Raw genomic sequence first — 27,865 nt, 5'->3', positions numbered from 1 at the left:
ATCCAGATTAGTATAAGTTCACCCTGTGCATTAAGATCCACAATTCCAATCACCTCACATTCACACAAAGATAAAGTCCCTATATCAATTGTGCCATTGACGATTTCTCCCGACAAACACCACCAAACTTAACAGACAATCACAATATGATGTCTTCTACACCTTTTAATACTATCCCGGGATCTTAGGTCACGTCGGACTCCATAACAACTTTAGTTTCTTTTACTAAATATCACTCCCTCACAACATTCAAAACATCTCCGCAAAACATCACCCAAACTTCACAAAACAAGTGAAAGAAAGTCTTGATTTTATTAAAGACACGGAGGCGAGTATTATGCTTTCTTTTCTTGCCTTTAAACAAATAGCAGCCAAGAAAAAACTACAACTCCCAGTCTTTAAAGCTCGAGAACTACAAACATCGTCATAAAGGGGAACAGCCAGTCATAATAAAGAACCACTATAAATGACTTCACTGCAAGCAGCAGGACCTCTATTCTTGCATGAGCAGCTAATAAGTTCTGAACAAAGGAAAAATAAGAAGAACAATAGAAAGAGCCAAAAGAATATGGAAAAACTTTTAAAATAGTCAAAAACTTTTAAAGTCTTGAAACTAGAACACGGGGAGTGAAACTGTTCTTGTGCATCTTCGTACACCCGACAAGGTCAGTAGGAGAAGCAGGACCAGAATGTTGAAGAAGGTGATGTTGAATGTCCCTCCTTAGTCGACTGGTTAGAAGTAACGGCTGTGTCTTCAAACAAAATAAAGGGAGGGTTAACAGATGTGGAGGGATAATACTCGTCTCTGTGTCTTTAATAAAATCAAGATTTTCTTTTACTGAAAGCTAAGAAAATCTCCATTTTATTACAAGGCACAGAGGCTCTTATTATGCTAGTTTAAATCATATTAACTAATGAATTAGCTACATGAGACACAGATTTACAATAAAAAGTTTTAAACGTTGAAACATTTGACCATTCGGCTGATTTGAGAATGTCAAGTAAGCTCAATCCCGCCCAAAAGGCTTTGGATGCTGTAGCCCCTCTAGTAGAATGGTAATATCAATGCCTGCCAAATTCATAACCCATTTAACCCAACGGGCCAAAGTAGTGGAAGAAACAGGATTATGCAGGTTTTTGAACGAGAAGAGGAGTTGAGGCTCCAATGACTTTCTCAGATCTTTATTCCTTGAATTATATTCTTTCAAACAAGTCCCAACACATAATTTTGGGTGATCGGGGAAGTAAGGGTAGAATACCGACAAAAGATTTGTTTTTGTTCTTTTGCGAACCTGAAAGAAAACACCTGAGGCAGTATATTGTACCGATGAAACATCTAACGCCTTAACATCTGAAATACGTTTTAAAGATACCAGACATAGAAGTACAGTTAACTTTGCAGAAAGAAATTGTAACGCTAAAATAGAATTAACAGCTTGGTTAAGAAAAAAATGTAAAATTACATTGACATGCCACATAGAATTGTATTTAGGTAAAGAATGTTTAGTAAGTCTTACTCCCTTCAAAAGGCGACATATGAGAGGATGCTTTCCAACAGGCTTGACATTGACTCGAACATGTTTAGCTGAAATCGCCAATCTGTACGTATTAACTGTTCTGTAAGCTTTACCTTGTGAAGCCAAAGAAGCTAGAAAATTGACAGTCAAAATTACATATGCCGAAAAGGGATTGGCACCCCTGCATAAAACACCAATTATCCCACACTCTCCATTCTGATTTGTATGCCTTAGATGTTCCAGGAGCCCAGGCTTGCTGTATGAGATTTGCAGCCTCTTGTGAAATTCCTGGGATTCTGTGGGAAGACCCGAAACCATCCAAGCCACCAGCCAAAGTGATTGGTTGATTACTAAATTGTGAGGGGCACTTTGGGGATCGCGAAGTAGGGAAGGAAATTGGGGAAGCAGTATTGGATAGTCTATTGATAACTTCATTGCTGACAGGAACCAAGGTTGACCCTGACAAAATGGGGTGATCAATAACACTTTTGCAAATTGACGCCTGATCTGAGCCAGATCACGAGCTATCATGACGAAAGGGAGGAAAGGCATAATTTATCTGGCTGGACCAATCCTAAAGAAAGGCATCGGTAGCTAAGGCTTGAGGATCTGGTCTCCAACTATAAAAAATTGGGATTTGGGTATTCAAACGTGAAGCGAAAAAGTCCACTGAAAAGGGGCCAAATCTGGAAGAATTTTTTTGAAAACGGACGGATGAAGACGCCAATCGCTGGAATCACGAAGATACCTTGAGCACCAATCTGCTATTGTATTCATATTTCCCGGAAGATATTCCACTTGAAGAGATATTTGATTTTGAAGGTAAAATTCCCAAAGACTATTGGCTAGTTCTGCCAATGGTTTGAACTTTGTGCCTCCTAAATGATTTATGTACCGAAACGCTGATGGATTGTTCATTCAAAGGAGTATGGAACAACTTACCTTGTCTTTGGCAAAGGTTTGGATTGCAAAGGAACCTGCAAGAATCTCTAAACAGTTTATATGCAACAATAACTCCTCTTTTGACCATACGCCTCCAGTCGAGAACTGACCACATCTTGCGCCCCAACCAGTCCGACTTGCATCGGATTCTAAGACAAGATCTGGTGCTGCAGAGAAAATTGGTCTCCCGTTCCATGCTTCTAAATGATCCAGCCACCACTGAAGTACGGCTCAAGATTCCTGATCTAAACTGATAAGATCTCCATAACTGCGCCCTTTCCGAAGATGTTGGATTTTTAAACGTTGAAGAGCTCAATAATGAAGAGGACCGGGAAAAATAGCCTGGATGGAAGAAGCCAGTAGACCGATCATATGCTCTAACATTCTGAGAGTTAGATTTGAATGATTCAAAATGTGGAGAATCTCTTCCTTTATGTGAGAAATTTTGTCTTCCGAAAGTTGGAGAATCGAATTGTCTGAATCGATTAAGAACCCTAGGAACTCTATCTGGAGAGAGGGATTGAGATCCGATTTTTCAGTGTTCATAAATCCCAAACTCTGAAGGCGGAACACCAAGCGAGATAGCTGCTCGATGAGGATCAGTTTGTTTTGATGTAAAAGCAGGAAGTCATCTAGATAAGCCAGCAATCTGACCCCTTGAGCTCTCATGTGAGTTATGACCGGTTTCAGAACCTTTGTAAAACACCAAGGAGCTGAAGGGAGTCCAAAATGAAGGTTTTTGAATTGATAAAACGTGTCTTTCCATTGAAACTGAAGAAACTTCCTGAAAGAATGATGGATCAGGATTGAGAGATATGCATCTTGAAGGTCTAAACGGCCATCCAATCATTTTGTAACAACAAATCTCTGAGATGTAGAATAGTTTCCATCTTGAAATGATGGTATACTACAAAATTGTTGAAGGACTTTAGGTTTATCACCTGATGAAACTTTTTGTTTTTCTTTCGAATTAAAAATAAAGTACTTACAAAACCAAGAGGAAGAGGAGAACATTTTTCTATTGCTTGTTTGTGAAGGAGGGATTGGATTTATTGAGAGAGAAGGATTTCTTGTTCTTTGGAGAAAAATAGGGGTTTGGGAAGGAACTCTTGCACTGGGGTGGCATAAAGATCTATAAAATAACAGTTTGCAAAACCCATGGGTCTGATGTGATCCTCTGCCACTTTGTTAGAAATAAGCCTGTTTGATCTCCTACTAATAACTGACCAGAACATTGATCTCTTACCTGAATTCTGGAATCCTTGGGTTCTGTAACCATGGTACCTGAACAGTCTATTTCTTTGTGGATAAAACTGTGGTTTGGAGTCTTGTTGGGATCCATAGGAGCCTCTGGTCTGATTGACAGCTGGGGGTGAAATGACCAGCAAAGCAGCTCTTGCCTTTATCGGCCCTGCCAAAAATCCAATTGTTGAAAAATGTTTGTAACAAAATCTTGGCTTTACCGATGGACGCAAAAGTGGCCTCGTACTTACTAAGTTCTTTGATAAAGGAGTCACCAAAAAGTAACCCTTTAGCTTCTTGACCCATTTCTTTAGAAGCTAAGGGCCAGATGTACCAAAGGATTTTACCCATTCTGTGGCTATGGGAAAATGCTTTAGTACATATGGCCCTAAGTTACTTAACTTGGGATCAATCTTCAGAAGAAGACTTTTGCATCTTTCCTGCACCATAGCCACATTGGCATTTCCTAAAATACAGATTGCTCTCAAACCTCAATTTGATAGAATTATAGGGTCGACTTTGGTGCCCTTAATCCTAGCCTCTTCAGCTAAGTCTAAAATTCTCGTAAGAGGACCAGAAATATCCAATAATCTGTCTTGGCAATTGGTCCAGGCCCTATCGACCCCTTTTTTGGGATATTTGCCAAATTTATTAAAAAACATGAGCATATTGGGGTCAATTGACGGAATGGCAGAAATATTGTTAGGCAAAGACGGTCGAATACACTGAGACCTTAACCTATTACGAGCTAATTTGCCAAAAGTTGTCTTAATTTACTTGAAACATACAAAGCAACATGTTCACATGGGGACCACTCAGTGGAGTTCGGGTGATGGATAAGCGCAGGATCAAACATCGGTTGACCCAAAAAGACTAAAGTTGTTTCAGCCGCACAATTGTAAACTGTGAAGTCTTTGAAGACACTCGCAATTCAATAAGAGAAGTTTTTTGCCTCTTCTCCACAGGCTTTGACCAGATCATTATGTCTGGATAATCCTTATCCGTATCCGAGTCACCCATATCATCATTCGTATCACCCAACTGAGTTATATGAAGGGGGAACTTAGGGTTAGAGGAAGTGCCAGATTCAGAAATAGAAAATAGTGAAGAAGAGTCATTGTTTGCAGTTGAATTACCTGCCACTCGTTTTTTGGCCTTTTTGGAAGTAGAACCAGAATCGTCAATAGCAAATCATTTTTTTACAGAAGCCTCAAAAGATTTCTTAAAATCAGTCATTGAATCTGAAACAGCTTTTTGTACAGAATCTTTCATAAAATAATCCAAATATTCTTTAAATAATCAATTTCTTCTTCTTCAGTAAAAATTTCAATTTTAAAATACCTACAAATAACCAAATATAATATTAGTTAACAATAGATAAGAATGAGGGGACCAAAGGGTTAAGAACTGGGAGAAAAACTGAAAAAAACCTGAGAGCAAAGGGTTTACAAATTGAAGAGAGCAAAGGAGGAGGCAGTCCTTGGGCGTTCCAAAGAGCCAGAACAGTCGGAGAATGAAAATGCTTGAGTTCCGACTGAAATCCGGTTCGAATTGCCAGAGAAAACAAAAGAAGAATGCGAAGGAGAGAGGAGACACTGTTCTCCTCAAGGGTAAAGCTGGCACCGTAACCACCAAGACGTCGACACCGTTATTCCAGAATAACGGTAACAGAGTGTGTGCTGTGCAGCAACAGCGTTGGTCAGTGAAACCACGCGTCTTGAAAATTACAAATGAAACATAAGCCCAAGAAGGAACATTTCAATAATTAAAACAAAATACATACAAAACACTGTATAGTTTATTACGGTAATGAGAAGAGGTGATACTTATCTTGTCTGCGAGCAGCAAGAAAAGAGGTCTTGTTGCTCGCAGTCAAGTCATTTATAGTGGTTCTTTATTATGATTGGTTGTTCCCCTTCATGACGATGTTTGTAGTTCTCCAGCTTTAAAGGCTGGGAGTTGTAGTTCTTTCTTGGCTGCTATTTGATTAAAGGCAAGAAAATAAATCATAATAAGAGCCTCCGTGCCTTGTAATACAATCCAGACACATGAACATAAATGCTTGCATGTGTTATATTTCAACTGATTAGAGTCATTATTAAACACAGTCAACCGCAATGGAGTTGCTGCACTACTTCTCCTGGACATCTCAGCTGCCTCTGATATGGTTGACCATGACACCCTAATTCAAAGACTCCACGAAGCCGGCATACAAGGGGTTGCTCTCGACTGGATTACTTCCTATCTTCAAAAAAGATCTAATATCATCCACTCGCCCCCCTTCTCGTCCAAACCCTACCTCACAAAAGCAGAGGTCCCCCAAGGATCAATCATCTCACCTTTGCTTTTCAACATCTACATTATATCTTTACCAGAACTGATCAATGATTTCCATCTCACATGCTACAACTATGCAGATGACTCACAAATACTACTTAAATTAGAATGCCCAAAAAACATGGAAAACTCAAAAATCTTCAGTTGCCTCAAAGCCGTTGATCAGTGGATGACCTGGAGCCATCTCAAACTAAATACCTCCAAAACAGAAATACTCATATGTGGTGACTGGAAAAATTATGACCCTGTGTGCGTCTGGCCTGACGATCTCGGACCACCTCCTCGATTATCCAAGGAAGTTAAAAACCTAGGAATCACCATGGATTCCAAGTTAACTATGAATGCCCAAGTGGACAAATTACCACCAACAAGCTTTATCACCTTGAAGACTTTACGACGCATCTTCCCCTACCTCGGATTTCCACACAAGGTGCAAGCTACTATCTTGCTTGTACTATTCAAACTGGATTATGCCATTAGCCTCTACCATGGATCATCTCTATCTATTATGAAAAAATTACAACGTATCCAGAATTCCAAAGCCAGGCTACTATTACATCTAAAGCTGCAAGCCCACATCTCCCCTGCCTTGAGAGCACTACACTGGTTTGTTACCCGTTACCAGAAGATGCACTTTCAAGCTGCTTTGTATCACCCACAAAGCTATACATGGAACAGGGCTGCTTTTTATCAGAAACAAAATAACCAAATACATCCAACAAAAAAACTTCCGCTCAAGATTGGCACCCCGCCTTAGAACACCACCATACAAGAAAAAGACTATAGGTGGTACATCCTTCTCCGTTCAAGCAGCCAAACTATGGAATTCATTACCCCCAACTATAAGAGCCACAGATAACTTTCTTGTCTTCAGAAAACTACTCAAGAGTTGGCTCTTTCCTACATAACCACCACATTCAAACAACTATGGACTGCATATGCCTATGTTGATAAATATTTTTTCTGATTTTGTGTTTATTTTTAGCTATGTATAGTTCTTTAGAAAATATGTATCTCTACTATGTCATAACAATAAAATACACACACACTCTTTAAACCTGTTTGACTAAGTATATTTACCCATGGTTTTAATTATGTAGTGTATGTGCATATGTGTGTGTATTCATGTGTGTTTGTATGTGTGTGTGTATGTGTGTGTATATATATATATATATATATATATGTATGTATGTATGTATGTATGTGTATATGTTGTTTCTGTGCTTGGCATCTTCGTGAGTTATTGCATGGCTCCTGAGTGGGTTGTTATACTAGAAATCTATTAATTCCTGCTCTCATCTTATCACACTTATCTACCCATCATCATATGTCATGTCTCTATCAAACTATCCTCCATTCCCAATCTGACTCATCCCAAATCCTTTCTACTACTTTCATCTCCTAAATAACTCTGCCTAAGCTCTTCCCTCCACTTCCACATCTAACTCACCAAACCTCACTCTACTACCATGACCTCCCACACAACCCTACTAAATTCTCCCTCATTTATCTCACCCTGCTACTATGCTCTCCCTAACCTTTGCACAGACTCTTCCCTCCTCATCCCCTTTTACTCATCCCAAGCCTTTGGGTTAAGTAAATGAAGGATATATCCCAATTAACACTTCTGGATTTCTTTCCTCGTCCACCCCTCCATTACTCCAGTCAATCTAACTAACAAACTCTCATATCAGCGGCTCAAATTAATTCATAATAATACTAAAACTGTACTCATTATTTCCCGATACTAATCCATCACTAATTCTTGTTGGGTTCCAGAGTAGCGTGCTACCCCCGAAAATCGCTTTGACGCCTCGTCAGGGGTAGTAAGCGCTATATGAATACTATTACAATACTATTACAATACAATTATTAAAACACACATAAAAAATGATTACCTTTCTACTTACGAGTGCACCTTGAATAATATTATTTTCATGCACTACTTGACAATAGTAACATTAAAGCACTTTGTGTCACTCCTGCAGCGCGTGCCGGCTAAGCCATATTACGCTTTCTAAATACCTTTTGTAAGAAAAAAAGCTATGAAGGTTTAAACGCAAGCTACTCCTAACATCTAAAGGGCTTAGCACGTAGAAGGTCGGGGGCAAGTGTATGTTCTCATATCAGCAGTTATCTACTCAAAGCCATCCTGTAAGTTAAGGATAGCTTGTAATGCACCTAGTGGAAACACAAGTTGCTTTGATTTCTATAGCAATGCAAATAACTTTGGAACTTTCGTGCTTGGACGAGCAAGAAGACAACTATTTAACTCTTCCTTAAAACGTTGAACCCTGCAAGTTTCCTGGGTCCATGCGTGATGTGCTACCTCAAGGCTTTTTTTAATTTGAATTCTGGGACATGTAGTTTTGTATATTCCATGATAAAAACAAGACTACAAGTCCTAGATTTCAAATAAAAACCTGGATTAGGAAATTGAGAGATTTCCGAGCTTTCTAAATGAAACTGTTTATAGTCTTTAAGGAATAAACCAGATGTAATTGAAGAACTAGACAAAGCACAGTTATTAAGATATTGCAGTGTCTTAAGTTCTTAAGTATAATGATATTCGTGGATTTGAAATCCACTTATTTGTCAAATAGCAAATCTCGAGCATTGATTAATTGGTAAATGTATACAAACAGTTTTAGACTTGAGCTACGTGTGAATAAGCCCTTTGCTAAAACACAAACACGGACACGTTTAGCTTTCTGGCTTACAGAGAGCCTACAGTACGATGCATAGTCCGTCTTTTATGTAGATGATCGTGTGCCCTCCCTTTGCTACTCTGTTATCTTATGATCTCCAAACTTGTCTAACTTGCTGTCAAGAACCCAACTGCGGTACATTTCAGACTTGCAGAACTCCGACGGTCTTGGCTGCTATATTGAGGGAGGATTGTCCCTTTTTCATGTCTACCCCGGGAGAATGAGTTGCCAGGCGCGGACTATTTAGACGGGAGGAAGGCAGACTTCTGGTGAGCGCCCTTTGTAATGTTGTAAACTATTTTATTTTATTATGAAGTCTCGTTATTTACAGTACTTTTAAGATGTCGCAGGGTACTTTCCATACATACAGCACGCAGGATGGAATCCAGGATTTTGTAATTGGTGTTGATTGCCTAATTGGGAGGAAGAGAACGGCGATGCTGTCTGGCGGTTGCTCGAGGAAGCCTTTACTATTTCTGAGTGATTATCCATGCCAGCAGTTGTGCTGCTGTGTGAAGGTAAAGACATTGTTTTTGAGGGAGCGTTGGTAACAAATTACATACCTCGTTCGCTGATCAGGTATCGAAAATATTTGCATTTTGTTTTTAACTTTATTTGCCGGTTTTCAGAACATAACTTCCATCATTTATGAAACAGCAGAGGCGCGTTATCATGTTCTCAGCCAATTTTCGTGCAAGGAGCGTCAAGGTTTAAGGACTCTCCTAGACTGTGTTTTTCTGTCCTCTACCCGCGCGTAGTGCTTGAAATGAAAACATAGAAGTGCAGTTACTCTGTATCAGAGTACCTGAGAGTTTCTGAGAAGTGCCGGTACTCTCCAATGAAAAGTATTACGTTTTCCTTAAAAAGTGTAGGTACTCTCCCTCTCAAAATAAAAAAAGGTACTAGTCCTCAGTACCGGCACATTTAAAGCGCTGGATGTTGCTAAAACAGAAGGTACTTGATCAGTGAGAAAGTGAAAGGCGAGATGTGAAGGAAGAATAGTGGGGAGGGATAGTGGGAGGTTGAAAAGAGAGATTGGGGAAGGGGAGTTGTGGATGAAAAAACAAGATGGTGAGTGAAAGAATGGGTGGTTAAGGAGAGAGACTTTAAGAAAGCGAGAAGGGTAAACCAGAGTAGATTAAGAGGCGGCCATTAAGGAAGAGCAGCGTGGAAGGTGGCAATGAGTGTTGTTTGCCAAGGTATTGTGTAAACTAAAATATGTGCCTTAAAATACATTTTAATATTGATTTTCCAATAAATGAGTTAGGGAAGAACTCGAGTTAAGTTTTCTTTATTTTCTGAAAAATATAAGTGGTCAAGTGTACAAACAACTGTTTTTTTTTTTTTTTACATCTTCGTAGCACTACTGCTATTGGAGGGGGCGGTGAAGATTTAGTCCTTTCAGTTCAGCATTTTTTTCCCGCAGTTTTAAATAGCGCGAACTTGACCTGAAGATTTTTGAGCGCTTTCCGCGAACACCAGTTGCATTGCACAAGGTGACACTCGTTTTTTTAGACATGGGAGATTTAGTCATGTGGCCAGAATCGGAAGATGTTGAGTGACGCCTCTCCTCATTGATTGGGATTTGTTAATATTATAAAAACGCGTTATCATTTGAGAAACTGTTGAAAGATAAAAGAATAGTTTCTTAGGCGTTAAAAGACTTGGGGCCGCATGTACAAAGCTTTTCGTTTGCGACTGGAAAAAAGGTTTTGGGGATATACAAAACCCATATTGCGATTCACTAACTTGTCACCCAATTGCAATTTGTGTTTTGCGATTCGGTATTAGGAAGGGTTGGGTTCAGGGCGTCCCATCCTAATAGAGTCTTGCAGTGGCATATAAGAATGTTTTGCGACCGACATGTGATTGCAAAACATTTGCCGGTCAGTACCAGTTTCAAATTGGTGGTAACCCATTCTCAAATGGGAAGGGGTCCCCAAGGGATCTTTTCCCCTTTGTGAATGTGGGTGCAAATATTTTTTACGAGCAGGCAGTGGTCCCACAGGCCACTGCCTACTCTTAAAAAATGAAAAAAAAACTTTTCCTATTTGTTCTTGAAATTTATTCCATTTTCCTTTTAGGAAAACGGGCTTCATTTAAAAATAAATAAATAAAAGGGTAGCTTAATTTAAAAGCAATCGCAGACAGGGTGGTCTGCTATCTCTAGCAGTCTACCATCCCTGTGATTGTGGCCGTTCCCAGTGGGTTGCAAATTGCGACATGCCTCATGAATGTTAATGAGACAGGTCCCCTGCATCCCATTTGGGAATCGCAAACAGTGTCTGAGAAACTGTAGTACACCAGTTTGTGATTTTCTAATAGCAAATTGCAAAAATGTGCTATTGGGGAAATCTCAAACCACTTTTTCGAACATCTGGCTCCTTAGTATCTCTTTGTAGATTTTGTGTGGGGAAAGCTGGATTGTGGGACTGAAGAAGAATGCATTCATTCTTTGTAAAATCCTTTCACTACGAGGTAACTATAAGTGAATTGTATATTCTCCTTAGCTTTTCAGTATTGCCTTGTGTTGTCTTTTCCAGCTTAAACATGCCACCCATTTTAAGAATTCCCTTTTCATAAGGAGCTTAGTAAAGTGAGAAAGGAAATATTTGGACCTAGTCAACCATATTTTTCCGTAACATTTGTGAGAGGTTAATTCGCTGCTACTATTTGGTTTTAGAAATCTGTGAGACCTGTAATTGCGCATTATGTATTTATCAAACTGTCCTTAGCTAAGTCAGTAGTGACATCGCTTTGCTGGTGCTGATGACACGCCCCGAGTAAGCGGCCCTTAGTCAGACAGACAAGAGAAGCTTTTGTCCATCTTCCTTGTCTCACACCTTACAGTTTGAGAAAATATCAGCGTCGAGTACAGATATGACACAAGTCTGAACATCAGAGCCATTTACCCGTAGACAACCTTTCGTGCTCCACTATATTTATTCAAAATTGCGAGACCGTCAGAAAAGCATGAATAGAGGCCCATTTTGCTGATAAGCCTATGCCCAGTAGGAGAAACTCGAACCTCTGTCGAAGGGGCCGACACTTCTTGGTGCATTGTGCCTGCTCTACAGGTCAGTGTTGCATTCCGATCCACAAAGGAGTGGCGGACCGATGGCTCGGGAGCTCATACCTCCCTTGCAAAGTTGAAGTGTGACATCGGATCCTCCTATCAGCACAGGTGTGGGTACTAAGTGCAAGTATTCTGTAGCGGTCAAACACTGTGACCTTTTGTGAAACTTAATAGTGTGCTGTGGACTCCACCCTCACCTTTGGCCCTCCTCATTAATGTATTGCTTTTACTAATTCATTAGCAAGTAATTAAATATACACTTTAGCAGTCATAGGTGGTTCTTAAACGAATACATACTGTAAACATTTTACACAACACCAATACAATCCAGGCTGGTGTTCTTCCTGTAACAGGTACACTGTTCACAATAAACACTTCCTTCTAATGGGTAAGTGAATAATGACACAATACACTTTATCTGTCCCTTACTTCAACTAAGAAGAGGTAACGCTGATGTTATTTTCAGATACGACTTGGTTATTAGTTCCAGACACACTTGTTAAAACAGGTATAACCGGAAGTACCTAGTGTGACCAGATGACTCCTTGTCACTGGGATAAAACTTTTTCAGTTCTGTGTTTTGATATAACATATAATTGCATTCTGGGGATTGTGTTCTTAGGTCCTTTCAGTTGAGCAAAATTGGGAAAAGCACACAATATAACCATGTGTAAAAGCAAAGACCAGCAACAGAAAAGTGGTGTCTCGGTAACAGTCTAGTCACCCTACAGTGCCTCTTTATTGATTTGTGGGATTCTGTGTGTGTGTGTGTGTGTATAATATTGTAGATTACCGAATAGGAGTGTGCAAGAAAGAGTAAATGGACAGATCAACTGAGGCCTCGAAGTAAAGAACAGAAGCAGAGTGAACACAAGATGAGTAACTGAGCGCCTACCCTCGCCAATTAATAAAGAGGCACTTTAAGTTATGGACCAGACCTACTGCGAATGATGTGATTACGTACCGGTAATGGCATTACTCTGAGTACTTGTCTCACATTGATCAATCACTTATTGAGGCCCCTGTGTCTCCCTTCACAACTTCCACCAAAGTACTAAACCCCCTCCACCTTCTTACTTTCTGGTCCTTACCAAGCCCATGACATCGCACAGTTAGTCTGGGCGGGAGGGAGGGGCTGATTCATCATGACGTTAGAAGAACTTGGAGTAATGCTGTTACCAGTAAGTAATTGCAGCATTATGTCCTCGTCCCTCTCGCCATGATGAATCTCCGATTGAGATGTACCCAAAGTACAAAACCGAGCCAGGATAATTGTACATTATATGCAGAAACCCATTTTAATCAACAAGAATACCACTATTATAACACAGATGCCAGCACCTTGGAACCCAACAGATCCGGACCCTGTACAACCCGATAATGATTAACAAAAGTAGAAGGAGCAAGTGGCAGTCCAACAAACTTCCTGAAAAAAGGCCCTGTGAACCTCCGCCACTGAAGCGGACATGCCCCTTATAGATCTCCCCTGGATCCCTAGAGTACACAAATCAAACTGCTTGTATGCCAGCAGAATCATAGATCTGATCCACTTGTTCAAGGTCTGAGTAGAAGTCTTACCCTCCACCCCCTCCCCCTTTTTACACGAGAAACCAGCATTTACAAACAAAGCGTCGGAAACCTGAAACTTCTTCGTCTGGTCCAGATAGATAAACTGCTCTTCGAACCTCAAAAGAATGAAGCACCACCTCCTCAGGAGACTGAGGATCTAAGAAGAATCACTTCCTGCTGTAGAAGGAACATAGACTTTGCCTTTGGAACAATCCTAGGACCCAGGAGAAGAACAATCTTGTCATCAAGCACCTGAAGAAAAGGCGGTAGAAAAGAGAGAGAACCCAGCTTCGCAAGGCGGCGAGCCAATGTAACGGCCACCAAAAAGAACACTTTCAGAGTCAGAAGTCTGATCTCCACAGATGACAAAGGCTTAAATTGGGGATATTGGAAAGCCTGCGACACCAACTGCAAATCCAAGGAAGGACACACCCACCTGCGGGACAGGACGGAGATTTAAAAATCCTGGAGATTAGCCCCTGATCGTCCACCAGGTCGCCCCGTGGGGCCCAAAAAGCCTTAACGGCCGCCAACTAAACTTTGAGAATTGCAGGACTAAGATTTAATTGAAACCCATCTTGAAGAAATTCAAGGACCTGAGGAAGAGACACAGAAAGAGAAAGCATGCGTTTCTGATCACACCAATGTAGAAAAGTCTTCCGATGGCATGCAAACGAAGACCTGGTTTACCGCCTTCTGGAAGCCTACACAGAGGAGGAGATGGACGCAGAAAGACTCTGAGACGTCAACCCCCCCCTCATTAAATTTCCAAGCCGTCAGCTTGATTTGAGGCTTGACCTGGAGGCCCGTAAGACTTGGGAGAAGGGACCAAGTGATGCCACCACTCATGATTCTCTTTCATTGCCATCAGAAGAGCAAACCAGATTGAGCGAGGCCATGCCAGAGACACCAGAACAACCTGAACCTTCTCACTCCAAGCCTGAATCAGAAATTTTTGTATTAAAGGAAACAGAGGGACAGCCAGCACCAGGCCAGACTGCCAAGGACATGTCAGGGCATCCACTCCTGACGACGACTTCTAACAATTGCAAAGACTTGCAAATAGATCCACCCTGGAGTCATTCCCACCACTGACATATCCTGGCAAACACCTGAGGAGAAAGACAAAATTGCTGAGATGACAGAATCTCTCTGCTCAAGGGATTGACTTGACAATTCAGAAGACCCTGGATGAATAAGGGTCGAAGAGATCCCACATGAGACTAAGCTGACAGAAACGGCTGAACCGCAATCCTTGACAATGATGGGGCTTTTGTCCCTAATCCCCCCCCCCCCCGTCACCCCTATCGAATGACCTAGGAGACTTGGCTGTGGTATTGTCCTTCAGGATGATTTCATTCTTGCCTGCAAGCAGGTAAGAAAGGTGAAGGAGTGCTAAATGAATCACCTCTAGTTCTCTCCAGTTGGAAGACCGAGAACTCTGGCTGACATCCCACAAGCCCCTGAACTGAAGGGCTCCTGACCATCACCCCGGCCACTCACTGGCATCCACCCTGATGACCACCTGAGGAGGAGCAGACAAGGGAGCCACCTTCAAGATGTTGTAAGGAACAAGCCACCATTCCAGTTCCCTCCGATTCTTCAAAGTCATAGGAAGCAGACAACACATATCCTGCACATTGGGAACCCATTGGCTCAGAATGAATCTCATGAGGATATTGAGTTGCCACCTGGCTCAGAGAACCAAAAACACAGTGACCGCCAGATCGCTCTGCACCTTCACCCACAGCGAGACTGCATGGAAAGGAGCCGACAACAGGTCCTGCAAATAATGGATCTTGACCACCCTCGAGTCAGGCATAGTGATAAAGCCCTGATATATCCAGAACCGAGCCTCTATGGAAAATGGGATCCAGAGTCAGCTGGGATTTCTTCACATATACCAAAAAGCCATGAAACAGAAAATTCAGCATTGTTCATGCATGTGAAAAGGTCAGGAAACGAGAAGAACCCTTGACCAGGCAGTCATCGAGGTAAGGAAAGATGAAAATCCCCTGTTGGTGGAGAACAGCAATTAGAGGGGTCAACACATTCGTAAACACATGGAGTGCCGACTTGAGCCCGAAGGAAGACTTAGAACTGAAAATGCGCAGACCCCACAGCAAACCTCTGATGACCCGGGTGGACTGGGAAAAGCAGTTAAGCATCCTGAAGGTTGATGGTCACCATGAAGTCTCCTAGTCATATCAGAGGAATGTGCTGCTGCAACGACAGCCACTTCAACGGAAAGTTAGCTATACAGCAGCTGAGATGCTTCAGGCCCAACACAGTTTGAAACTCCCCCTAGACCTTCCGACCAGTAAGAGTATAGAGTATACTCCTTGACTGATCTGATCTAGTCGCACGGGGATGATTGCTCTCTTTTCCAGAAGTGCAGCAGCCCCAGCCAAAAGGAATTCCTTCTTTACCAGATTCCTTGGAACAAGAGTATGTATGCATCCTCTATCAGGAGGAAGAGAGACGAAGTTGATAAGATAACCAAATGATACTCAGAACCCACCATCTGCTATGGAGACTGCCTGTGCTGAAAAAAAGGCTGCTATTCAAACACCCAAAGACCATGGATCATAGGAACTGGCATAGTCAGAACCACTGACTTCAAGTCCCAACCATAGCAGAAACGTCCTGCTGCTTGCCTCTCCTAGGCTGAAAGCTTCTCCTACGGGATGAATAGAAGCAAGTGTCCTAACATGAAAAATCCCTGGACTCCATTTGATTCCAAGGCTTAGCAGATTGACCAAATAATGCCCTATATGACCATGTGTGTTTCTTGTCTTAAAGGACTTTCTGATAAGACCATCCAGTTGTTCTCCAAACAATCTGCCGCCCTCAAATGGCACCTTCAGAAAAGACTTCCCCGCCAGATCAGTCTTCCAGTCCCATAACCAGAGGTCCCGTCTCACCATGATACTAGAAGAAGTTTTTACGAAAGCCACCTTGATTACATTCGCAGACATGTCTGCCAAAAATTCTGCCACTTGTTCCATATCCATCAGGACATCAGCTACATCAGAACCTTCCAGTATGGCCTCCTCCAGACTCTCAAAATCCTTCATCAAGGACAGTGCAGTCAAAGGCCCATTGTACGCTGCCCTGAGGATCAGATTAGAGGCAGTGAAAGACTTCTTAAGGCCACCATCCACCTTGTGATCTACACGATCTGAGGAAAAACAGTCAACCGGGTTTAACGAGGATCTGCCAGTGAGTGGAGCCAGGATGAAGTCACAATATCCCCCATACTCCAAGCCATAAGACTTCTGTAGAAAACATGGAATCTAACTAAGTACAGGCTCTTCCCTTGATCACAAAATGACCTCCTTAATTTTGGGGTGGAAGGGCAAAGCCAGCACCGCAGGCGTAGCAACTTGTAGAAAGAGATCCTCAGCAGCTGCCTCCAGTGGAGGCGGTGCCAAACTCAGGTTGTCTTTGATATGTGGCAAAATATCAGGCAGTCCCTCTCTGGATATAAATTTTCCTCCAGACACCTCATGCCTCTCACTTCCTGTTTCAGTAGAAGAAGCCAAATTTGGAACATCTTCCAACTCAGCAGAGATTTGCTTAGTCTTATGTTTCGAAATTAAAGTGTTAGCGACAGTCGCATCAATCATAGCTCGCACCCCCAGTGCCAACAGGGAAACGGTAGCTGCAGCATAGGTAACCCCAGAACCCCTCACTGGCACATCCTGCTGATAATCACCCTCCTCCTTAGAAGAAGGAGACTGGGACTGAAGTCACTTAGCTGCTTGTTTCTCCATAGTAGCACACAAGTGACACTACCCTTAAAAAAAGACCTGTATAAAAAGCCTAAAAAGAGATTCCATTGGAGAGAAATTGCCTCCAGGAAACCTGAACCTGTAAATTTAACCCCAAAATTTCATAAGTAACCAAACAAACCCTGAAAAACAGGTACCAGTAGGGAAGAACCCTGCAATCTCAAAAAGCCATTCACGCACAACATGCTTTAAGAACTTAACAGAAAGCACCGCTGCCAGTTGCCGAAGAGTTACTCATTACCCAGTAAACTAAGACGCTTTCCTCCCGCAAGCTGGAGGGAGGCATCACACTCCTGTGTGGGGCTGAGAATGGGAGATGTGCACGCTCAAGCCTGCTGCACCGCAGACAGGGGAGCTGCACAAGTCTGCTCCCATTATGAGGAACCAATTGCCCCGCTGGCCTGTACTCACCCGCTTGCCAGCTATCCTGCTCCACCTGATGGGCCTTAGAACACAGAGGCTCTTGAACACCATGAGGCCGCATGACATCGGAGCAAGCTCACCGCACCAGCCCAAGGGTCATTGCACAAAACAGGAAGTAAGGAAGGGGATTTTATACTTTGGGGGAAGTTTTGAAGGGAGACTTAGGGGCCTCAATCAGTGGTTTATCATGGCAAGATGGACAAGGAAGTATTTGTTTTTCAATGAGCTAATTCGATTCAGCTTTGTGGGAAAATACGTCAGAACCGACCTATGTAGGTCGTTTTTGTTGTTGTTTTTTTTTAACTATCAAATGAGTCATGATTTACTTTTCTTGGGAATGCCCTGGACTGGTGCATCGTGAAAGCCTCACTAGCTGCACCACTTAATCGAAGTCTGCATTGGTGAGTCATGTGTACCACCCTGACTGGATGAGTCCATTAAACATGGAGGACAAGGGGCGAGGCGAGTAATCTGAATGAAACTGCCACTATTCTTCCTGACTCAGGAGAGAGGGGGAGGCTGCAATACAGAGCATTTTATGTTCTTATATATTTCAGAACTCAATGAGGGGAAAGCGGGAAGTGCTGCAGCAATGCAGGGAGGAGCTTCCCACACCTGTAATGGCTAAAAATGATGACTGACTGTGGAACTATGTCAGCACAAACCAGTTTTGTGAATGAAATATTACATCTTCAAAAATTTAGTTTGAGGGCAAATGAGCTGTAATTACCGAGTAAACATTAGTAGCCAAATTGAGACATGTTGTATGTTTAGCTACTGAAAGTCGCAGGTATGTCAAAAGCCAAGCACACCCCCATCTACAGTTGCTCTTTGCCTGAAGTATTGGGTAACACCCCCATCCTCCCATTGCACCGCTTAGAGGCAACCATCCTGGTATTGTTGTATTTCATTTATGCAAGGACTAGAGAGAAAGAACAGGCGCTAGAAACCAGGAACAAAAATACATTATTAAAAGCAAACTCAGTGTGCCCCTCTGAAACTAGGCACTCTTGGCCTGGACCCAGCTCGCCCATGCCTAAAGCCTGCCATGCTCTGGCCAGGAGGGTGGAACACATTGCACTGGTGACCAGGAACTTGCAGACCTATTCAGAAGAGAGAAGCAGGGACTGCTGGGATATTGAATATTAAAAGAGCAGAACAGATGCCAGTCAAGCTCATTACGTTTTCTGAATCTTAGTAGCCCCTGCACGAATATTTCCACTCAGATGGACATGAAGAAAGTAGAAATCGGTGGGACACGCACTTTAATACAGAGAACACCAAGTGGCTGTTAGAAATTGTGTTTCTAGTTTGCAGAGGTTTGCACCCTGTCCAAGTAGGGACCACAATCCTAGTCAGGACTAGTTACACACCTAAAGTTTACCTGTGCTAACCCTCACTCAGACCAAATGAAAGAAGCACTGTGTAAAGTATTTGTGCACATGCACACAGTAACACAGTGAAAACACCACAAAAGTACTCCACCGCAGTTTAGAAATATATAGCCAATATTTATCGGAGTCCAACAAGACCAAAATGACAAAAAGCTAAAATACACAAGTCAAATTTGGAATTTTCAAAGATTAATTAAAAATTCATTGTCTAGATATCAGTAACTCCCAACCAGGGGTATATAGCTGAGCTGGACATGGGCAAATCCAAAAGGTCAGTTTGACCGAAATGGAGTGCGGCCCAGGTACAGGAGTCCTGCAGACTCATTGACAGCACCTTGGTTGCAACAGTGATGATGCATTGATCCAAGGAGGGGATGTGTCGCACTTGCAGGCAATGCGTTGTTTCCTGATCGAGCAACGTCGTTGATGCAGCGATGTCCAGAAGTGATTAGCCAAGTCGGGCTGCATTGTAAGTTGGGGTTGTTTCGTCGTGCCATTAGTGAGCAGTGTCTACAGCTTCGGTGCAGGCAGCAGCACAGTGGCATTTTTCCTGCAGGATGCAGCTGTTCCAAGTGATACACCTGTGTTGTTGCGTCAGTTCTTGTGTTGCAGCGCCACACTCGCCTCCAAAGGCCCAGGACTGAATTTGGCACCTTTTGGCAGAGCGGAACTCACAGCATACGAGCCCAAGTGCTGGTAGCAAGATGGAGGTGAAATCTTTGATATCCCAGAGACTTCAGAAACAGGAGGCGGGCTCAGGCAGGCCTTTGGAGAAACTTTAGATTGCATAATGTAGAGAGCTAGATTCAGTCCTCTCACTCCCAGACAAGAAGTAGCAGGCCAGCACAGCACAGCAAAGTGGAAGTTCTTCCTGACAGCACAGCAGGCTTTCCTCCTAGTCCAGAAGTGTTCTGAGTATATGATATCAGAGCCCCAGTACTTATTCCCAAAAAGGCCTTTGATGTAGGGGTAACTTCAGAATAATCCTTTGAAGGGCACAAGGTTCCCTTTCAACCCAGCCCTGGCCCCAGACTACCAGTAGGGGGTAATCAGCCCTTTGTGTGGGGGCAGGACACAGCCTATTCAGATGTAAGTGTGAACTGCCTCTCCCTCGCCCTCTCCCTACCCAGGACGACTATCAGTATGCATATGTATCTCCTGTCACACCCAGCCCTTCTTGTTTGTGGCTGTCTCAAAAGAATGCACAAATGCAGCTGTCACTTAAACCCACATGTGTATTCAGAGACGGACTAAGACACAGAATGGTTAAAGTATGAAAATGCCAACTCTCTAAAAGTGGCATTTTCAGACCTACAATTTAAAAACCCACATTCACCAAAAGATGTATTTCTAAATAGTGAATCCAGAGAGACCAAACTCCATAGTTCTATCTTTTCTCAATTAGTAATTACACTTCCAAGATGTTTTGAGGGAACCCCACTGCTAGCCCATAGGAGAGATAGCCTTTGCAATAGTGAAAAACAAATGTAAGGGTTTTACACTACCTGGACATGTTAAACTAAAACGTACATGTCCAACTTCTTAAATACACTGCACCCTGCTCTTGGGGCTAACAAGGGCCAACCTTAGGGGTGACTTACATGTAATAAAAAGGAAGGTTTGGGCCTGGCAAGTGTGTACTCTTGCCAGGTCCAAATGGCAGTTTTCACTGCGCGCACACAAGCTCTGCAGTGGTAGGCTTGCGACATGTCTGAAAGACTACAGTAGCGGTTGGCACAATTAGTGCCGCAGGCCCACTAGTAGCATTTGAATCACATGCCCTGGGCACAGATATTGCACTTTACGAGGGACTTACCAGTAAATCAAGTATGCCAGTTATGGAGAAGCCAATGTTGCCATGTTTTAGAAACAGAGCATATGCACTTTAGCACTGGTCAGCAGTGCAAAAGTGCACAAAGTCCTAAAGCCATAAAAAACAAGGACAGAAAATGAGGTGGAAGAAGGCAAAAGGTGATGACCCTACAGAAAGGGCCATTTCTAACAGGCTGCCTTCTGTTGCTACAAGCAACATGTCATGAAGAGTTAGACTGCCTTGTCCCTAGACCAATACATGAGTACAGAGAAGGATCTCTAGGAAGAGTGCAACATACAATGTCTTTCAATAAGTCTGTCTCGTACCACCAATACTACATAACCTTTTTATTTCAGATCATTATGACTCTGTTAACATCTGCCATTAAACCTCCCCTCCCCTACAAGATTGGACAAGTTTTAACTGCCAGTCCAATGATACACAGTTGACACAGTTTTCTTAAGTAAAGCCCCAAAAGGCTTGCAGAGACTACCAAATGGGGCAGTTTCTCCATTAGGTCTCTGGGGCTACGTCCCTCAGAAACTCCTACATGTTACTGCAAAAAATATTAAGTAGATCGGTTTATTTAAGGATCCGATCGTTTCACTAATCAAATCGACATATTTAAGTCTGGGTTGCCTCCCTGAGACTGCCTGCCCCACCTCACTCTGAACAATGAGCCGGAAGCCAGGCAGTAAATCAACATTCTGCAAGTTGACGCACGACTTAACATTTCTAAAGCCTTCTGTGCCATGGTAGTCTATGGTGATATCCACATTAGACCGTGATGCTGTCAGCGGAACAGTTTTGGGCATTGGAGGCTGCATCCCTGCATGAGGCCATATGCCTGCCATTCACAGATATAGATTCTACACTTTCTCATTTGTCACAGGGTTGAACTGGATGCGAGTGCTGTACATGAGATTTGGCGCCTTGTTTTCGGTAATGGTATTGTGTAAGTGTTATAATGCAAAACCTGTATTATTCACATTGTGCTAAGACCACTGGTCACTCTAACCTCTTCTACTGTAACCTCCCCAGGCCACGGCTGTAGGTTGCTGGACTCTCTTAAGTGGAGCTGCTGTACATGTTCCCCAGCTAAGTTGATCAAAGAGACGAGCAGGGCTTCTGTTCCCTTGAAACATTTTACCAAATATTCAAGTCAAGCGCAAAGGGAGAAATATGTGCTTATAGTATCATGATTTGTGAGATACCAGAAACATGTTAAAAGCCATTAAATGGTATGAGTATGCATGCTTAGTATATGGCGCTCATAATTGGTGCTTATTAAGGTCCTCATTTATTTAGATTGATTGCGCAATGGTTCTAGAATGTTTTATCCCGACTCGGGATGCATTTGGATTTTAAAGACCATTGCTCTCTGTAGCATGCTTGATGTTCGTAGTTGTGTTATTTTAGGGTTCTGGCTCTGTCATATTGTGTTAAAGCGAGCCCTATCTTCATGCCCTTAAAATTAATGCCAAAAAACACGGTTTGATTTCCAAGCAATTAATGTTTAAAACATTAAGGTAATGCATGTCAGCCATTCAGTTTCTCTTTTATTTCCAGTATTTTCCTTAATCTTGAATTCCCAAAGAGTGTTAGCTTTTTCCATCATGTTGTGTTTCTGTGTTCTTTTCCATTTTATCGCTTTTGTATAATTATACCTTGAGTCGTGCCAGGTGTTTATAAGGGGCTGTAATTGAGAGCTCTGGTGCTGGGGCTGAAGGCAGTGCAAGCTTCTCCCAGTGCCTGTCAGAAGGCTGGGCTCTCTGCACAGCACTGGTTTCATATTCTTGTTTCAATTGAAATTCTGTGTAAATGTGTGTGAAGTGAATGTACAGTTACAAAAAGAAATAGGGGGACTGGGAGAAAAAAGTAGTCCAATGTACAATCTCTCCAACTATGACAAGTGAAAACAACAGAGTACACTGTTCCAAAATTTTAAATGACTAAAACCTGATAAGGGGAGAGCTACGAGGTCACCTAGGCATATAATTGTTTTGAAGCAAGAGCCCTTCCCCACCAATTGGTGGCATGCTTCATTATCTGGCCTGCTCCTCGTCTGGCCAGTGCTGCAGTGCCCGACGGGCCCCATGAGGGGGCTGTTTGCCAGAGATCTTTTGTGAAAGGTTCCGATGAAACCTAGAAGAATATTCTGACACCTATAGTTAGGTGTGGTGAAGGACTGGAGCAAGTGAGGTTAAAATTGAGGCAAGTATATCGTAGTATTTATATATACACAGATCCACATAGGGAGGGTAGGAACATTACTTTACATAATCCTCTACCCTCATTTTTATGGGCGAGCACAAAGTGCTCCATCCATTCTGTAATCTCTCTTTGGGCTTGAAATCACGCCCATGCCACATCAGTCACTTACATTGGTTTGTGGGTTTGCCTTTTAAAATCCGCTTGCTTTCATTTGTGAAAGGCATGCATACGTCATGCCTTTTTCGGTGTTTAGCCCACCTACACAGCACCAGTAAAGTACCAAAAACATACGAGGCTCGATGTTTTCAGCCTGGAGTCTGAACTACTTTATCTGTTTATTTTCCATGCAGCGCGATCGCGCTGCATTTTACATAGCGAGATCGTGCTGTTTTTTTTTGTTTTTTGTTGCTTTACAACGCTTATAGCTCTAACTCGAACAAATGCGAGACCCGTTGCATTGAAAATGCTTGTTAACCTTGCCATAAACATCTTAAGTCACTATTGCCTATAGTCAATTTTAACCTCACTTGTTCCAGTCTTTCACCACAACTAACTATAAGTCTCCGAGTACTCCTGTAGGTTTAGTGCAAAAAAAAATCTGCTGGAACCTCCTGCAGTTCTCTATTTAAAAAATAAATAAATGCTTGACTTAGAAGAAGCCTGCTTGACTACAGCAAGCTATTCCCTTTTTGAGAAAATAGCCAATAAATCAGTCCAAAACATTGCGAGGTTTGGGGACAAAGACCTATTTCGGAAACATTCACACCCCTGGTCGAAAATAAATTCATACAGAAATACATCCAAACAACAGTACATAGGCCAGACCTTTCCATCAAAGTTGAAGTTAAAGTTTATTCACATTCAGAGGGGTGTAATTTATGAAAATATCTACTTGTCCATGGGAAAGGTTGCTTCATAAATCTACTTGTCCTGTAAGAAAATCCATCTGTCCCATGTAGTGTGGCGACAAATTATGGCAGCAATGTAATTATATAAAGGCTCTGATAATAGCCTCTCTGATTATGCTAGGGCTCATACCATAGTAGGTTTAAAATAATAGCAAATCCCTTATTTTGCCACCTTTCCACAAATGTACATACTGGGGCTGTAGGTACCAATAAGGAATAGCTTTAGGGTTGGAATACCCATTTGAGTCTGTGCAAACCTACAAACTTGCATGTTTTAGGGGTGTTTGCCAGCTCTTCTCTAATCTTTTCCCATACTGAGAAAGTTTGAAAAGTTATTCCTAACAGTTGGGGGGGGGGGGGGGGGGGGGGGTGGAAGTAATTGGTGGGAAAATGAACTTGTACATGCCCAATAGATTTTCGCCTAAGAACATCTACACATAAATATTTGCTTGAGCTAAGATGCAGTTCACAATTTTTTATTTATTTTTTAATTATTTTTTTTAGAAATTTCTATTTCCTACCCTACTTCCATAAATCTGCACTAATACAAGAATGTATACAATGGGTTCACTTTTGAGATTTCCTTTAAGAATTGGGCCCCTAATTAGGCCTGGCATTAACCAAGATCTTTGTTTTTAATAAAATTCTCTCTCTGTCCATCTGTTGGCTGGCTTCACTATGAGCGACAGCATTGTGCTATTTCACAAGGAGCATATTGACACACAAAGTAGCTGTGGTCTATGCCAGGAACTGCTGTGGCAATGTGTCCTGTTTGAGACCATAAATATTTTTGCTTTTTATTTGTTAAAATAGTGAGGCCCCATCAGCTCCCACAACAATAAGGTTTTACAAAAACCATGTCAAAATAAAACACGCATTGACAAAACCAAAAGGCTGATGGCCAAGGTTGAACCTACTGGCTTTGCCAATGGTTGTTTATTTTCACGTTTCCCATAATATTGTTAAAACTGGTTACACTGATGTTGTATATATTGTTTGGAAATACTAGCATGCATCAACACATTTTACTAAATGACACTGCCAAGAAATGGTACCTAAAATTTCAAAGCTTAGCTTAGCAAAACTTTTCTTTCCTAGTTGCATTTTCTTAATGAACATTTTGATTTTGAAAGCAAAGAATCATCAATATTGCTTTCAAGCTTCTGAAAATAATTGCATCTAATTAAATCAATCAATCAGTCAAAGAAATTTGTAGAGCGTGCTACTCAGCCGTGAGGGTCTCAAGGCGCTGGGCGCTGTGGTGGTGTGCAGGATGCGGGGGACTGTGGCTAGGGCGAGGTCGGCTGATCGGAGGTTGCGTGTGGGAGTGTGGAAGTTTCCTCTTTTATTGAGGTAGGTTGGGCCGGTGTTGTGGAGGGATTTGTGTGCGTGGATGAGGATTTTGAATGTGATTCTCTTGTCTATGGGGAGCCAGTGTAGGGATTTGAGGTGTGGTGAGATTTGTTCGTGTCGAGGGAGGCCAAGGACGAGGCGTGCGGCTGTGTTCTGGATTCTTTGGAGTTTGCCTTTGAGTTTGAGTGTGGTGCCGGCGTAGAGGGCGTTGCCGTAGTCCAGTCTGCTGCTGATGAGTGCGTGGGTGACTGTCTTTCTGGTCTCTGGGGGGATAAATTTGAAGGATTTTTTTAGGGTGCGGAGTGTGTGGAAGCAGGAGGAAGTTAGAGCATTGATTTGCTGTGTCATGGAGAGGGCGGGGTCGAGGATGATGCTGAGGTTGCGTGCGTGGGTTGCGGGGGTGGGTGCGGGGCCTAGGGCGGTGGGCCACCAGGAGGCGTCCAATGTGGTTTTGTTGGGGCCGAAGATGATGACTTCGGTTTTGTTCGAGTTGAGCTTGAGATGGTTAGTGGTCATCCAGTTGGCGGTGTCTGTCTAGGAGAGCGGCGTGTAGGTTGGTTTTGGTGGTGGTGGGGTTGTGGGTGAGGGAGAGGATGAGTTGGGTGTCATCTGCATATGAGAGGATGGTGATTCCATGTGCTCGGAGAATGTTGGCTATGAGGATCATGTAGATGTTGAAAAGTGTGGGGCTGAGAGAGGACCCTTGGGGGACTCCGCAGGTGATCTTGGTAGTGTTGGAGTGGAAGGGCGGGAGGCGGACTCTCTGGGTTCGGTCGGTGAGGAAGGAGGAGAGCCAGTCTAAGGCTTTGTGGCAGATTCCTATGTTGTTGAGGCATGTGCAGAGTGTGTGGTGGCAGACGGTGTCAAAAGCTGCAGAAAGGTCTAGGAGGATGAGTGCGACGGTCTCGCCTTTGTCGACTTTGGTCCTGATGTCGTTAGTGCATGCGATGAGGGCGGTTTCTGTGCTGTGGTTCTTGCGGAACCCAGATTGTGAGGGCTCAAGGGTGTTGGTTTCTTCGAGGAAGTGAGATAGGCGAGTGTTGACTAATTTCTCCGCAACCTTGGTGGGGAACGGGAGGAGGGAGATGGGGCGGTAGTTGGAGAGGATCTCCGTGTCTGCTTGTTTTAAAAAAAAATTTTTTTAGGAGAGCAGTAATTTCTGCATGCTTCCAGGTGTCTGGGTAGGTGGCGGAGTCAAAAGTGGAGTTGATTATGTTGTAGAGTATGGGGGCGATGGTAGGGCTAGCTTTGTTGTAGATGCAGTGTGGACAGGTGTCGGAGGGGGAACCGGAGTGGATGGAGTTCATGTTTTTTTCCGTTTCTTCGTGTGTGGTAAGTGTCCATGTGGATAGTGTGGTGGGTTCTTGAGGGGGGTTGAGTTGGGTGGGAGAGGAGTATGTGTGGTGGGTGTGTGTGATGTGAAGCTGTTGTGGATGTCTAGGATTTTGTGGAGGAAGTGGCTGGAAAGGACGTCACATAGGGGCTGTGTGTGTGTGGGGTCTATGATGCTGGCTTTGGGTTTGGCAAGTTCGTTGATGATGGTGAAGAGTTCTTTGCTGTATTGGGAGTTGTTGTCAAGGCGTGTCTTGTAGTGAACTCTTTTAGCGGTGTGTATGAGTTGGTGATGGGTGCGAATGTTGGTTTTGAGTGTGGAGAAGTTGTTTGAGGAGGGTTCTATTCTCCATATTTTCTCAGCTTGGCGGCATTTGCGCTTGGAGTCTTGGAGTTCAGGGGTGAACCATGGGGCGTTCTTGATGTTGCGGGTGGTGATGTGTCTTCTGAGGGGTGCTAGTGTTTCTGCGCAGGTAGTGATCCATTTGGAGAGATTCTGTGCTCCTGCGTTTGGGTCGTTGGTGTGGGGGGGGTTATGGGCCAGTTGGGAGTATAAACGTTCTGTGGGGATCTTGTCCCACATGTGGTAGGGTGTGGTGTGTTGATGGTAGTGTGTGGGGGGGGTTTGGTGAAGGAGAAGTAGACGCAGCGGTGGTCTGTCCAGGGGAGTTCGGTGGTGTGGGTGTAGGCTATGTGTTGGCTTGAGGTGAAGATTGCGTCCAGCGTGTGTCCTGCTGAGTGAGGTGGGGTGACCAGTTGTTTGAGTCCGAGGTTGTTGAAGTTGTCTATGAGGGAGGTAGTGTTGGGGTCTTGTGGGTTTTCTAAGTGAAAGATGAAATCACCGAGGATGATGTAGTCTGTGGAGGCGAGGGCGTACGGGCTGATGCTGTCTGTGATGGTGTCGCAGAAGGCGGGGCGTGGTCGGGGTGGTCTGTAGACTAGTGTACCTCTGAGGGTGGAGTTGTTGTTGATGTGGACGAGGAAGTGCATGTGTTCAGTGTTGCCGATAGTGTCTTGGGAGCTGGTGGTGACTTTGATGGTGTCTCTGTAGGATGGCGATGCCTCCGCCTGGCTTGTTTAGGCGGTCTTTGCGTTGGAGTTTGTATCCCTTGGGGGTGGCTATGGCTATGGCGGGTTCTGAGGAGAGGTTGGTCCAGGTTTCCGTGAGGAAGACTGTCAGGTGAGTGTGTGGTGATGAGGTCCCAGAGTTCTATGGCATGTTTGTGAAGGGAGCGGATGTTGA

At 43.2% G+C, this 27,865-nt stretch overlaps 1 protein-coding gene across 3 annotated transcripts in view; it reads left to right on the top strand.

Annotated features, from left to right (window-relative positions):
• Positions 1-8,838: 8,838 nt before the first annotated feature.
• The window catches only part of NOD2 (nucleotide binding oligomerization domain containing 2), a 302,117-nt gene continuing 283,090 nt past the window's right edge, over positions 8,839-27,865 (top strand). For 2 of the 3 annotated variants that reach the window (XM_069216441.1, XM_069216437.1), the window contains exon 1: positions 8,839-9,015. The gene's annotated coding sequence lies outside the window, so the exon portion shown is untranslated. Of the gene's footprint in view, positions 9,016-9,049; positions 9,265-27,865 lie in introns of those variants that run through there. The other variant, XM_069216439.1, reaches the window with a different exon arrangement.

This window comes from Pleurodeles waltl, chromosome 12 (genome assembly GCF_031143425.1).
Source record: "Pleurodeles waltl isolate 20211129_DDA chromosome 12, aPleWal1.hap1.20221129, whole genome shotgun sequence".
NCBI lineage: Eukaryota > Metazoa > Chordata > Amphibia > Caudata > Salamandridae > Pleurodeles > Pleurodeles waltl.
This window is presented reverse-complemented; position numbering and strand designations above follow the sequence as displayed.